Genomic DNA, 12,607 nt, shown 5'->3' with positions numbered 1-12,607 from the left:
GAAAATGGGGAAAGAAATTGTTCACAATAATGAACAAAAGGCTAAGAAACAGCAATGTATTTAATTTTTAAAAAGACACAGGATTTACATTTTAAAAGAAAACTCTGAAATCTTACTAAAGACGTAAGATCCAAACAAAAAGAAAATACTGATGTTCTTAAATGAGAAAAGAATATCATACATCAGCGGTGCCAGTAGCTCAGTGAGTCGGGCGCCAGCCACATACACCCAGGCTGGCAGGTTCGAACCTACCCCGGGGCAGCTAAACAACAATGCCACCTACAACCAAGAAATGGCCAGGCATTGTGGCAGGCGCCTGTGGTCCCAGCTGCTTAGGAGGCTGAAGCAAGAGAATCACATAAGCCCAAGAGTTTGAGGTTGCTGTGAGCTGTGATGCGATAGGACTCTACCAAGAGCAACATAGTGAGACTTTGTCTCAAAAAAAAAAAAAAATCTTTAATATATGACAAACCAATATTTCAAATCATTGGGAAAAGAGAGTTCATAATGTAAAAAGAGCACTTACAATTTTTTAAAAGGTGGAATCATGGGCAAAATTTTAATAAAAATGAAAAATAAAATAAAAATTTTAATTGTGAATAAAAATGCAGATATGCAATTCAATTAAATGCAATCCAAATGACTAAGTTTCATATGGAAAAAGCACTTATTAATGTGGTCAACAAGTTTTTTTTTTTGGTTAATTTCAGGTTACTGTGAGTGTGCAAACAGCCAGGTCACAATATTTGAATTTGTTAGATAGATTCCCTCTTGTAGTTGTGTCCCACACCCAAAAGGTGTGCCATACACCCCTAATTTGTGCCCTTTAAATGGGAGCACAACAATTACCCCCCACCCTTCCCTTATTCCCCTTCCCTCCAACTTGAATAGAATTAAGTTTTTCTCCTATGTGGGCATGAGTTAGATCATTTACTAGCTTCATAATAAAATTAAGTATATTGGATACTTGTTTTTCCATTCTTGTGATACTTTACTAAGAAGAATGTGTTTCAACTCCATCCAGATTAATATAAAAGATAAAAAGTTACCATCATTTTTATGGCTGAATAGTATTCCATGGTGTACATATATCAACTCAAGTTGATGGACATTGAGAGAGTGGCACTCTTGAGCTTGAGCTGCAGGTCTGCGCCGCGAGGTGTCTGGATCCCACTTCCTAACGCATCTGTATGTGGGTATGTAGCACCTGTCCCCCCAGGCTAAGCCCTCCAACCCCAGTAATCCCTGGGTCTTCTTTGACGTGGACATCGGAGGGGAGTGAATCCGGAGTTGGTCGAATTGTCTTAGAATTGTTTGCAGATATCGTACCCAAAACTGCAGAAAATTTTCGTGCATTATGTACAGGAGAAAAAGGGATTGGATCTATGACTGGGAAACCTCTCTATTTCAAAGGATGCCCTTTCCATCGAATTATTAAAAAATTTATGATTCAGGGTGGAGATTTCTCAAATTAGGATGGAACCGGTGGAGAAAGTATTTATGGTGAAAAATTTGAAGATGAAAATTTCTATTATAAGCATGATCGCAAGGGTTTATTGAGCATGGCAAATGTAGGCCGAAATACAAATGGTTCTTTATCACAACAGTTCCAACTCCTCATTTGGATGGGAAACATGTGGTGTTTGGCCAAGTAATTAAAGGAATAGGTATGGCAAGGATAGTGGAAAACGTAGAAGTACAAGGTGAAAAACCTGCCAAATTGTGAATTATTGCAGAATGTGGAGAATTGAAGGAAGGGGATGATTGGGGAATATTCCCCAAAGATGGCTCTGGCGACAGTCATCCAGATTTCCCTGAGGATGCAGATATTGATTTAAAGGATGTAGCTAAAATTTTATTAATAACAGAAGACTTAAAAAACATTGGAAATAATCTTTTCAAAGCCCAGAACTGGGAGATGGCCATTAAAAAATATGCAAAAGTTTTAAGGTACGTGGATGGTTCAAAGGCTGTTATTGAGAAAGCTGACAGATCTAAACTACAACCTATAGCTTTAAGCTGTGTACTGAATATTGGTGCTTGTAAACTGAAGATGTCGAATTGGCAGGGAGCGACTGACAGTTGTCTGGAGGCTCTTGAAATAGACCCATCAAATACCAAAGCTCTATACCGCAAAGCTCAAGGATGGCAGGGATTAAAAGAATATGATCAAGCATTGGCTGATCTTAAAAAAGCTCAGGAGATAGCACCAGAAGATAAAGCTATCCAGGCAGAATTACTGAAAGTCAAACAGAAGACAAAGGCACAGAAAGACAAAGAGAAGGCAGTATATGCGAAAATGTTTGCTTAATAAGGATTATTTTGTTTAAATATAACATGTTAACTGTGTAAAGGTAATAAGGAAATGTAAGGGGTTTTGTCTGTTCATATGACCCTAATGTGTTTCCTTTGACAGCTCAGTTCCCTGTTGTTTACAGTTGAGGAGTACTGTAGGGGTTTACTCTTAATAAAAACGTTTCAGTACAAAAAAAAAAAAAAAAGTTGATGGACATTTATGTTGTTTCCACATCTTGGCAATTGTAAATTGAGCTCCAAGAAACATTCTAGTGCAAATTTCTTTATGATAAAATGATATTTTTTCTTCTGGGTAGATGCCTAGTAGTGGGATTGCATGGTCACATGAGAGATCTAATTTGAGTCCTTTGAGAAGTCTCTATACATCTTTCCAAAAAAGCAGTATTAGTTTGCAGTCTCACCAACAGTGTACAAGTGATCCCCTCTCTCCACATCCACACTAGCATCTGCAACTTTGGGACTTTGTGATGTGGGTTAGGTGATATCTCAGGGTGGTTTTGATTTGCATTTCTCTAATGATTAGGGATGATGAGCATTTTCTCATATGTTTATTAGCCATTCATCTGTCTTCCTCAGAGAAGATTCTGTTCATGTCTCTTGCCCAGTGATACATGGGATTGTTTACTCTTCTTTTTTGTTGATTCATTTAAGTTCTCTGTAGATCCTAGATATCAAGCCTTTGTCAGATTTGTACCAGGCAAAACTTTTCTCCTATTCTGAAGGTTGTTTATTTGCTTCAATTGTTGTGTCCTTAGTTTTTCAACTTAATCAAGTCCCACTTGTTTGTTTTTGCTGTTGTTGCAATTGCCACAAAAGTCTTCATCATAAAATCTTTCCGCAGGCCAACATCCTCAAGATGTTTACCCACATTTTCTTCTAGGATTTTTATTATTTTATGTGTTAGATTTAAATCTTTATTCATGTTGAGTCAATTTTGTAAGTGGTGAAACGTGCAGGTCTAATTTCAGACTACTACATGTGGTTATCCACTTCTCCCAGAACCACTTATTGAATAGGGAATCTTTTCCCCAGTCTATGCTTTTGTTGAGTTTATGAAAGATCAGATAACTATAAGAGACTGGTTTCATCTCTTGGTTTTTCTATTCTGTTTCATGTCTCTATGTCTATTTGTGAGCCAATACCATGCTATTTTGATCACTGGGGACTTGTAATTATAGCCTAAAGTCCGGCAGAGTGATGCCTCCAGGTTTTTTGTTTGTTTGTTTGTTTATAGTAGACACAGGGGTCTTGCCATTGCTCAAGCTAGTCTTGAACCTGTGAGCTCAATCAATCCACCCAACTTGGCGTCCCAGAGCTAGGATTTTTTTTTTTTTTTTTTGAGACAGAGCCTCAAGCTGTCCCCCTGGGTAGAGTGCCGTGGCATTACAGCTCACAGCAACCTCCAACTCCTGGGCTCAAGCGAGTCTCTTGCCTCTGCCTCCCAAGTAGCTGGGACCACAGGCGCCCGCCACAATGCCTGGCTATTTTTTGGTTGCAGCCATCATTGTTGTTTGGCGGGTCCGGGCTGGGGATTCGAACCCGCCACCTTAGGTGTACGTGGCTGGCGCCTTAGCCGGTTGAGCTATAGGCGCCGAGCCTCAGAGCTAGGATTATAGGCATGAGCCACTCTGGCTTTGTTTTTATTACTAAAAAATTGGCTTGGCTAAATGGATTTTTTTCTGGTTCCATATGAGACAAAGAACTATTTTTTCCAGTTCTTCAAAGTATGATGTTGGTACTTAAACGGGGATTGCATTGAATCTGTAGATTACTTTGAATAGCATAAACATTTTAACAATGTTAATTCTTCCTGGCCAAGAACATGGTATGTTCTTCCATTTGTTAATATCTTCTGTTATGTCTTTTCTTAGGGTTTCATAATTCTCTTTGTAGAGGTCATTCCCCTCTTTTGTTAGGTATATCCCTAGTTATTTCATTTTCTTTGAAGCTACTGTGAAGGGAATTTTGTCTTTGATTATCTTCTCAATTTGGCTGTTATTGGCATATACAAAGGCTACTGATTTGTGGACATTGATTTTATACCCTGAGACATACTATAGTTTTTGTTTAATTCCAGGAGTCTTGTGGTTGAGTCTCTGGGGTTCTCTAAGATCGTATCACTGGCAAAGAGTGAGACTTCCTCTGCCCCCATTTGGATGCCCTTTATGTCCTTCTCTTGCCTGATTGCATTGGCTAGAACTTCTAGAACTATGTTGGATAGTAGTGGTGATAGAAGACATAATTGTCTAGTTCTGGTTCTAAGTGGAAAAGCTTTCAGTGTTACTCCATTCTTTATGATATTATCTATAGGTCTGTCATCAACAGCGTCTATCATTTTAAGAAATGCTCCACCTATGCCTGTATTCTTAAATGTTTAAATGTTCTTGTTAGAAAAGGATGCTGAATTTTATCAAATGCATTTTCTTTTGAGAGGATTATATGGCCTTTGTTTTTGCTTCCATTCATATGGTGAACTACATTTATGTATTTGTATATGTTAAACCAGCCTTGCATCCCTGGAAGACAGCCTACTTGATCATGATGTATAACTTTTTAAATATGTGCCTGTAATCTGTTGACTAAATTTTTATTGAGTATTTTTACATCATTATTCATTAGTGAAATTCATCTGTAGTTCTGTTTTTAGTTGGTCCTTTTCTGGTTTTGGTATTAGGATAATGTCTGCTTCATAGAATGTGCTGGGGAAGGTCCTTTCCTTCTCATTGTTTTGAAATAGGTTCTGTGGTATAAGTATAAGCTCTTCTTTGAAGTTTTGAGAGAGTTCTGGTGTGAAGCCATCTCATCTAATTGTGTGTGTGTGTGTGTGGTTGGAAGCTTTTGTATTGTTTCTCCAATTTCAGCACCTGATATTGCTCTGTTCAAGAGATCTATTTCTTCCTGGTTAAGTCCAGGGAGATGGTATGATTCTAGGTATTGGTCCATTTCCTCCACATTGTCAAATTTCTGGACATAGAGTTTCTTGCAGTTGTCAGAGATAATCTCTTCTATCTCTGTGTTATCTATTATTGTTTCCCCTTTTTTGTTTCTGATTGAGGTTATTAGCAACCTTACTTTTTTGTTTCTAGTTAATCTGGCCAAGGTTTATCAGTTTTATTTATCTTTTCAAAGAACCAACTTTTTGTTTCATTGATTTTCTGAATGATTCTTTTGTTTTAAACTTTATTATTTCTGATTTAATTTTGGTTATTTCTTTTTTTCTGCTGGGTTTGGGATTAGATTGCTCTTTCTTTTCCATTTCCTTAAGATGATTGATTAGGTTGTTGATGTGCTCTCTTTCTGTTCTTTGGATACAGGCATCTAATGCAATAAATTCCCCTCTTAGGACTGCTTTTGCAGTATCCCATAGGTTTTGGTAGCTTGTAGTTCATTATTGTTTTATTTGAGGAATTTAACAATTTCCCTCTTTATTCCCAATTTTCATTCAGTATAATTTGCGTGCCTTTGTGTGGAGATGAAGATTTTTGTTGGAGTTCTACCTTTATTGCCTCATGGTCTGAGAAGATACAAGTTATAATTTCAATTCTTTTAATTTTGTAAAGGCTTCATTTGTAATGTAGTAAATGATCCATTTTGGAGTTTGTTCCATGAACTGATAAGAAGAATGTATATTCCTTACCTTTGGGATGGTACATTCTGTATATTTCTATTAAGCCCATTTGTTCTAGGGTTGCATTTTAGTCCCTTGTATCTTTGTTTAGTTTCTGTTTAGAGGGTCTGTCCAGTTCAAGCAGTGGAGTGTTCAAGGCCCTAGAAATATGATGTTATAGGACATCATATTTCTCAGACCAATCAATGTTTGTTTCACAAATTTGAAACTATTTGTGTGCATAATGTTTAGAATTGAAATGTTCTCTCTGCACGGCACCTGTGGCTCAAGTGGCTAAGGGGCTAGCCACATACACCTAAGGTGGCGGGCTGGAATCCAGCCTGGGCCGCCATACAACAATGATGGCTACAACCAAAAAAAAAAATAGCCAAGCATTGTGGCGGGTGCCTGTGGTCCCAGCTACTTGAGAGGCGGAGGCAGGAGACTTCCTTGAGCCCAGGAGTTGGAGGTTGCTGTGAGCTGTGATGCCACAGCACCCTACCCAGGGTGACAGCTTGAGGCTCTATCTCAAAAAAAAAAAAAGAAAGAAAGAAAAGAAAAAAGAAATGTTCTCTCGATGTGTTGTTCCCTTGACCAGTACAAAGTGACCATCTTTATCTTCCTTAACTTTAGTTGCCTTAAATCAACTTGTATCTGAAAATATGATTGCAACCCCTCCTTTCTTCTGGTTTCCATTTGCCTGAAATATTGTTTTCCATCCTTGTACCCTGAGTGTTGGTGTTTTTTGTTTTGAGACAGAGTCTCAAAACAATGTCACCCTTGGTAGAGTGCTATGGCATAGCAGCTCACAGAAACCTCAAACTGTTGGGCTTAAGCAATTCTCTTGCCTCAGCCTCCCAAGTAGCTGGGGCTACAGGCACCCCCCACAATGCCTGGCTATTTTTCTGTTGCAGTTATCATTGTTGCTTAGCTGGCCTGGGCTGGGTTCTAACCCGCCAGCCTTGGTGTATGTGGCTGACTCTGTAACCAGTATGCTGTGGGTGCTGAGCTGCAAGGTTAGGTGTATTTTCTGGAGGCAGCATATGGATAGTTTGTGCTTTTTCATTCATTCAGACAACTTGTGCCTCTTTAGTGGGAAATTCTAGCCATTATCATTTATTGATAGAATTGATAAGTGTGTTGGAGTTCTAGTCATCTTATTTTGTGAAGGTCCATTGCTTACTTTTATCCTTTGTACCATTATGGAAGCTAGGTTTTGTTCTTCAGTTTGTGGGTGTTTACTTTGCTAGTGGTGCATTGTGATGGCCAGTGTGAAGAATAGGTCAAAGTATTTCCTATAGAGCTGGTTGGGTTGTGCCAAATTTCCTCAATGTTTGCATATCAATAAAAGATTTGATTTCTCCATTGATTTTAAAGCTGTATTAGGATTTTGTTTAGGAAGGGTAAAGGTAGCTGACCATTCTCTTCTTACTTGGAAAGTTTTAGCTAAGAAGCCCGCTGTCTCCTTCATGGATCCTTCCCTGTAGATCAATTAGTGCTTACTCCTGGCTGCTTGCAGAATTTTCTGTTTCATCTTGACTTTAGACAGGTTCATTACAATGTGTCTGAAGATGATCTATTTGTGTTGAGAAAAGATGGAGTTCAATATCCTTCTAAAAGGAGTGTTTTGAGATCTTCAGTGACATTTGGGAAGTCTTCATTTATGATATCTGCCAGTAAGGCTTCCATTCCCTTGGGATGTTCTTCTTCCCCTTCATAGATCCCTATAATTTGTATCTTTAAATGCTTCATGTAGTCTCATAATTCTCTGAGTGAATATTCTGCTTTCTCTCTCTTCTTTTCTGCATCTTTAATAGCCTGGTTTAGCTTAAGAGCTTTATCCTCTAGCTCTGAGATTCTATCTTCTCCATGGTCTAAACTGCTATTGATACTTTTTACTGCATCTTTAAATTCCCTGATTGATTCCGTTAAGTCTATAAGCTCCACCATATCCTTACTATATATATATTCTTCATATCTTTCATCCATTTTTTGGTTCTGTTTTTCCTCTTTCTCATCAATTCTATTTTCTGCCATCCATATTTTAAATTCCCTATCATTTCCATTAATTTTTTATAGGGCAAAGGATTAATAGAATACTACCTCTGCAGAATAGAATACATACCTCATGATCCCTTTGGGGGGCATGCTCTATTCTGATTTCTTCATGTTGCCAGAATTTTTCTGTTGGTTCCTTCTCATATGTTTTTTCTCATCCCCTACTTTTTCCTTTTTACTACCACTTTCACTTTAAATTACCTTGTGTCAGAACTTAGGTCTTGAACTGGCCTTTTGGAATAGGCCAAAAGGAAGAGAAGGATAAAGAGTGAGAAGGGAGAGAGAAAAGAAAAATATAAAGAAAAAAAGAAATTTTGCTAGAAGGAAAAATTAAAGAAAAGGAGAGGAAAAAAAGACAATAGGAAAGAAAATGACAGGAGAAACGGTGGTGTTAAGTGGGGTGCTTTAACCACACTTGCAGCTCTAGGACTTCACAGGGCATGGCTGGAAAGGTCCCTCAAAGTCAGGAGCTCCTTACCACCTTGGGAAAAAGCAAGACCATTACTTCCGCCAAATATATAAAGAAAACAGCAGTATGTTGCAGTAAGGACCTATCAATACCTTCTTTCCAAAGGCCAAACCTAGGACTCCCAAGACCCTGAGCTTGCAGCCTCCTTGAGCTAGACCAATGCTATGACTACCCAGTCAGACCAATGCTGTGACTCACAGGTCTCAGAGAAAAAAATTTAAAAATTAAGAAAACTAGATAAAAAATTAAAAATATAATCATATATGATAAAGAAGGGAAAAAAGGAGTATCTTAGGTGTTGTATGAGAAATTTATGTGCTCAAAATGAAAAAAAGTAGAAAACTCTAACAAAAGAGAGAATAAGGAGAGAAATAAAAAGAATAAAAGGGGCTGAAAAACCATAAAATGGAGGAGCCCTTGCTATTGGAGCCCCTTTTTTATTTTAAAAGTAAAAATGACAAAATATAAAAATATAACCAAATTAAAAAAAACCTAAACAACAAAAACAATAAAAGATGAAAACAAGAAAAAAAAAAAAACTAAAGAGAATTTGAAAAAGAAGTGTCTGTATCTATATATGTGTGTGTGTGTGTGTGTGTGTGTAGCAATAAATTGCCTGGATGCTTCGTGGCTCTGTGGTGTTAGAAGATGGAAAACACATACTGGATATTCTGTATGTGTTTGGGGTCAGAAGCCACTCTCTAGTTGTAAAGGAGGCCAGATCTTGTCTTCTTGACTTCTTTGCCCTCAATCCAGGCCTGTTCACTTCATTAGTGTTCAGTCTCCAGGGGCCTGGGCTCCTAAAGCTCTTATCAGACTTCCCCGGAGGCAGTGTTCCCTGACAATAAAGTGGCCCACAATGGGTGGGCAGAGGCACTCAACTCATCCCAAGAATGGCTGCTCGACCTCAGTAGGTGTACCAGAGCCAGCCATTCACTAGGATCCAGTGGATTGTTGTTCTGATGGTAGGTGGTCTTCCCACAATGATGGCACCCCACCAGCAGCATAGCCATGCCCAGCATTCAACCCCCACTGCCAGACACTGTTTGAGTCTACTTGCTGCTCCAGGGAGCAGCCCAGTCCAAAACTGAAATACTGTAGGACAATCCTTTCCCATCCCCAGCCCTCAAAAGGAGAGCCAGCAGACTGGCGGGCCTCTGCCCTGCCAAGCACCTGCCCTCCAGGTTGGTTTTCCTCAGCTCCAAACCTCCTTGTTGGCTCCTGAAGTCTCCTGCCTCTTCATGGTAACCCTGGAGTGATATTTCTGTATACACTCCCCTGGCCAGAGATGGCTGAAGGCCACTTTCCCCTATTTAACCATGAGCAGCTGGCAAGGGGATGTATCTAGTTTGCCATCTTGTTCCACTTCCCAGTAAACAACTTTTAAGAAAAGTTTGCCACCCAGAGAAGAAAAAATTGTTAAGAGCTCCTACAAACTAGTTAAATAAAAATACACAGTAGAAACACAGACAAAAATAAAACAATTAAAAATGAATGTAAAGGTATAACTATGAGTATTTATGGTAGGCTGAGTTCTAAGATGGCCCTCACAAATAATGCCCTGGTATTACTCCCAGGATGATGGGACTTTGCAGATGTAATTAAGGCTACTAATCAGTTGACTTTAATATACCTAGACTACCTGGATTACCTAGATATGCCTAGCTTTATTACAAGAGCCCTTTGAAAAAAAAGTGTTTTCTCTGCATGGTAGCAAAAAAGAGCAAAGTACAGAAAGGATTTGGTGCATGCTTGCTGGCTTTGAAAAGGATCACTTGCATGGACCAGAGAGCAACCTCTAGCAGCTTAGGTTAACCAGCAAAGAAATAGAGATTTCCATCTTACAACTTTAATGAGCTTGGAAGTGAATTCTTTCCCATATCTTTTAGGTAAGAGCCCAACCAGGCACGCACCTTCATTTCAGCCTTGGTGAGCCCCAAACAGAAAACCCAACTGAGTTTCCTTGGAGTTTTTACTTACAGAATGTTGAGCTAATAAAAGCATGTTTTAAACTGCTAAATTCATTGTAACTCATTGTGGAGCAACAGAAAAGGAACAAGTAATTCACTTATGAATACAATACAAATGGCCAAACGTATGAAAAGAGTTCCAGATTTATAGTAGTCAGGCAAATGGAAATTAAAATAACACTGGAAATTCACTACACTCACCAGGCTGTTTTTAAAAATGTTACAATAGATACTGACAGTAGGTATTAGGGAAAAGTGTTTTTATACATTTACTGATGGGAATATAAATTGTTCCAGCCATTTCTGGAAACAATATGCCTACATCTATTAAAAATTTTAAATTTCAGGCTGGGCACAGTGGCTCACACCTGTAATCCTAGGCCAAAGTGGGTGGATTGCCTGAACTCACAGGTTCGAGACTAGCCTGAGCAAGAGCAAGACCCTATCTCTAAAAATAGCCAGGTATCATGGCAGGTGGCTGTAGTTCCAGCTATTCAGGAGACTGAGGGCAAGAGAACTGCTTGAGCCCAGGAATTTGAGGTTGCTGTGAGCTATGACACCATGGCACTCTACTGAGGGTGACAAAGTTCAACTGTGCTTCAAAAAAAATTTTTTTTAAATATCCATATTTTCAACCCAGTAGTCCTACTCCAAGGATCTATTACACAAAAGTAAAACCATCACAGTGACAAAACATATACATAGGAATGTTTATTGTAATAGTAAAAATCTGGTAACAAAGTAAACACTCATTAATAATGAACAGATTTAATAGTCATAGTGTCATCCCCATAGAGTATTACACAACCATTAAAAAGAACCAAGTAAAAGCTGTAAGATAACACTTTGAGGAATTTCCATCATATACTGTTGAATGAGAAAAGTGAGATGCAGACAACTTACATGATCCCACTTATTTAAAGCAAACTGTCCTACCAAAAATCTCATTTTTATTTCTATAAGACTGTGTGTGTACACTTAGAAATTTAAGAGATTTTTATATGAATAGCTTTAGGGTCACAGTGCATGTTAAATTAGAAAAAGCAAGTTGAAGAGTAATGTGGAGAGTAAGACAAATACAAACCCATATGTAATAATTGTACATAAATACTTGTATGAAAATTAGAAAGATATGTATTGGGGATGCAGGAATGAAGGAGCATGATGGGAGATGATTAGTTTTGTCTTTATGCATCTTTACTATTTCACATATTGCCCTTTTGTGTTAATTAGTATTAATTTGCATTACTTTTAACTCGAAAAACACCTATTCATTCTCCTTCCTTGTTTTTTTCCTTAGCACTTATCACTAATATTCCATTATTTTACTTCTTTCCTCCAAATGGAATGTAAGCTGCATCTGGTAAAGGCTTTTCTGTTTCCTATTGACTGCAACCAACTATCTAGCCAGTAGCAGGTACTCAAATATTAAGGATTCCGCTATTCTCAATATTCATTTCAATCTTATTTCTCCTAAACACCTGATAGTCTAGAAGTTATCAGGAGTGTGAAAAAACTACATGACAAGAAGTCTGGATTCAGTTAGTAACAGTTATTTGTTGGATGCTTACATTTTATCAGGTGTTTTACACTATCTCAAATCAATGTATTTAGGCAGCTCTATTAACCTCATTTCAAAGATGAGAAACCAATTTAGAAGACTTTTGTCTTTAAGTGTCCCGTGTCCAGGCCAAATTCCTGCTCATTCCTGCATGCTGAATTGATCTTTAAGGAAACCTAGTTATAATAATTTAAAGGATAATATTGATTTAAGATTAAGTATGAATATTTCATATTTATATAATTCACTATTGTGATGATTCTTTTAATAATTTAAAGCCAGCTATTAAATATAGTCTAACTCGATTATTTTATTCTTGAAACAATTAGGTTGTTTAGCTACGTTCCTCAAGCCACCTGGGCCTTGCTCCAGTGGTGTCAGAAAACCAAAGACATAGAGATATTCCTAAAAGGGTTAATAAACATTTGGATAATTACCATAAAATCTTCAAGACAAAAACCACCCCCACCCTACCCCACCCCCGCAGAACATCTTGGGGGATTTTGCCTGAGTCTTCATCTCCAAAGCAAGCTCCCCAGATGGAAGCTTTTCCAGATAAGCTTCCACTGGGTAGATGCTCCTTTACTTCCTTGAAGAAAAAAGTCAGTCAACTGCAGGTCCCAAGA

The 12,607-nt window shown here is 38.1% G+C and overlaps 1 pseudogene across 1 annotated transcript; it reads left to right on the top strand.

Annotated features, from left to right (window-relative positions):
- Nucleotides 1-1,198: 1,198 nt before the first annotated feature.
- Nucleotides 1,199-2,445, top strand: LOC100953576 (annotated as a pseudogene). Its single transcript, XR_154168.2, has one exon. The product of XR_154168.2 is annotated as a peptidyl-prolyl cis-trans isomerase D pseudogene (transcript).
- The last annotated feature ends 10,162 nt before the right edge of the window (nt 2,446-12,607 follow it).

The sequence above is a fragment of the Otolemur garnettii genome, unplaced genomic scaffold (genome assembly GCF_000181295.1).
Source record: "Otolemur garnettii isolate 467f Iridium unplaced genomic scaffold, OtoGar3 scaffold00095, whole genome shotgun sequence".
NCBI classification, from domain to species: Eukaryota; Metazoa; Chordata; class Mammalia; order Primates; family Galagidae; genus Otolemur; species Otolemur garnettii.
Note: the sequence above shows the minus strand (reverse complement) of the source record. Positions and strands in the feature narration are given on the sequence as shown.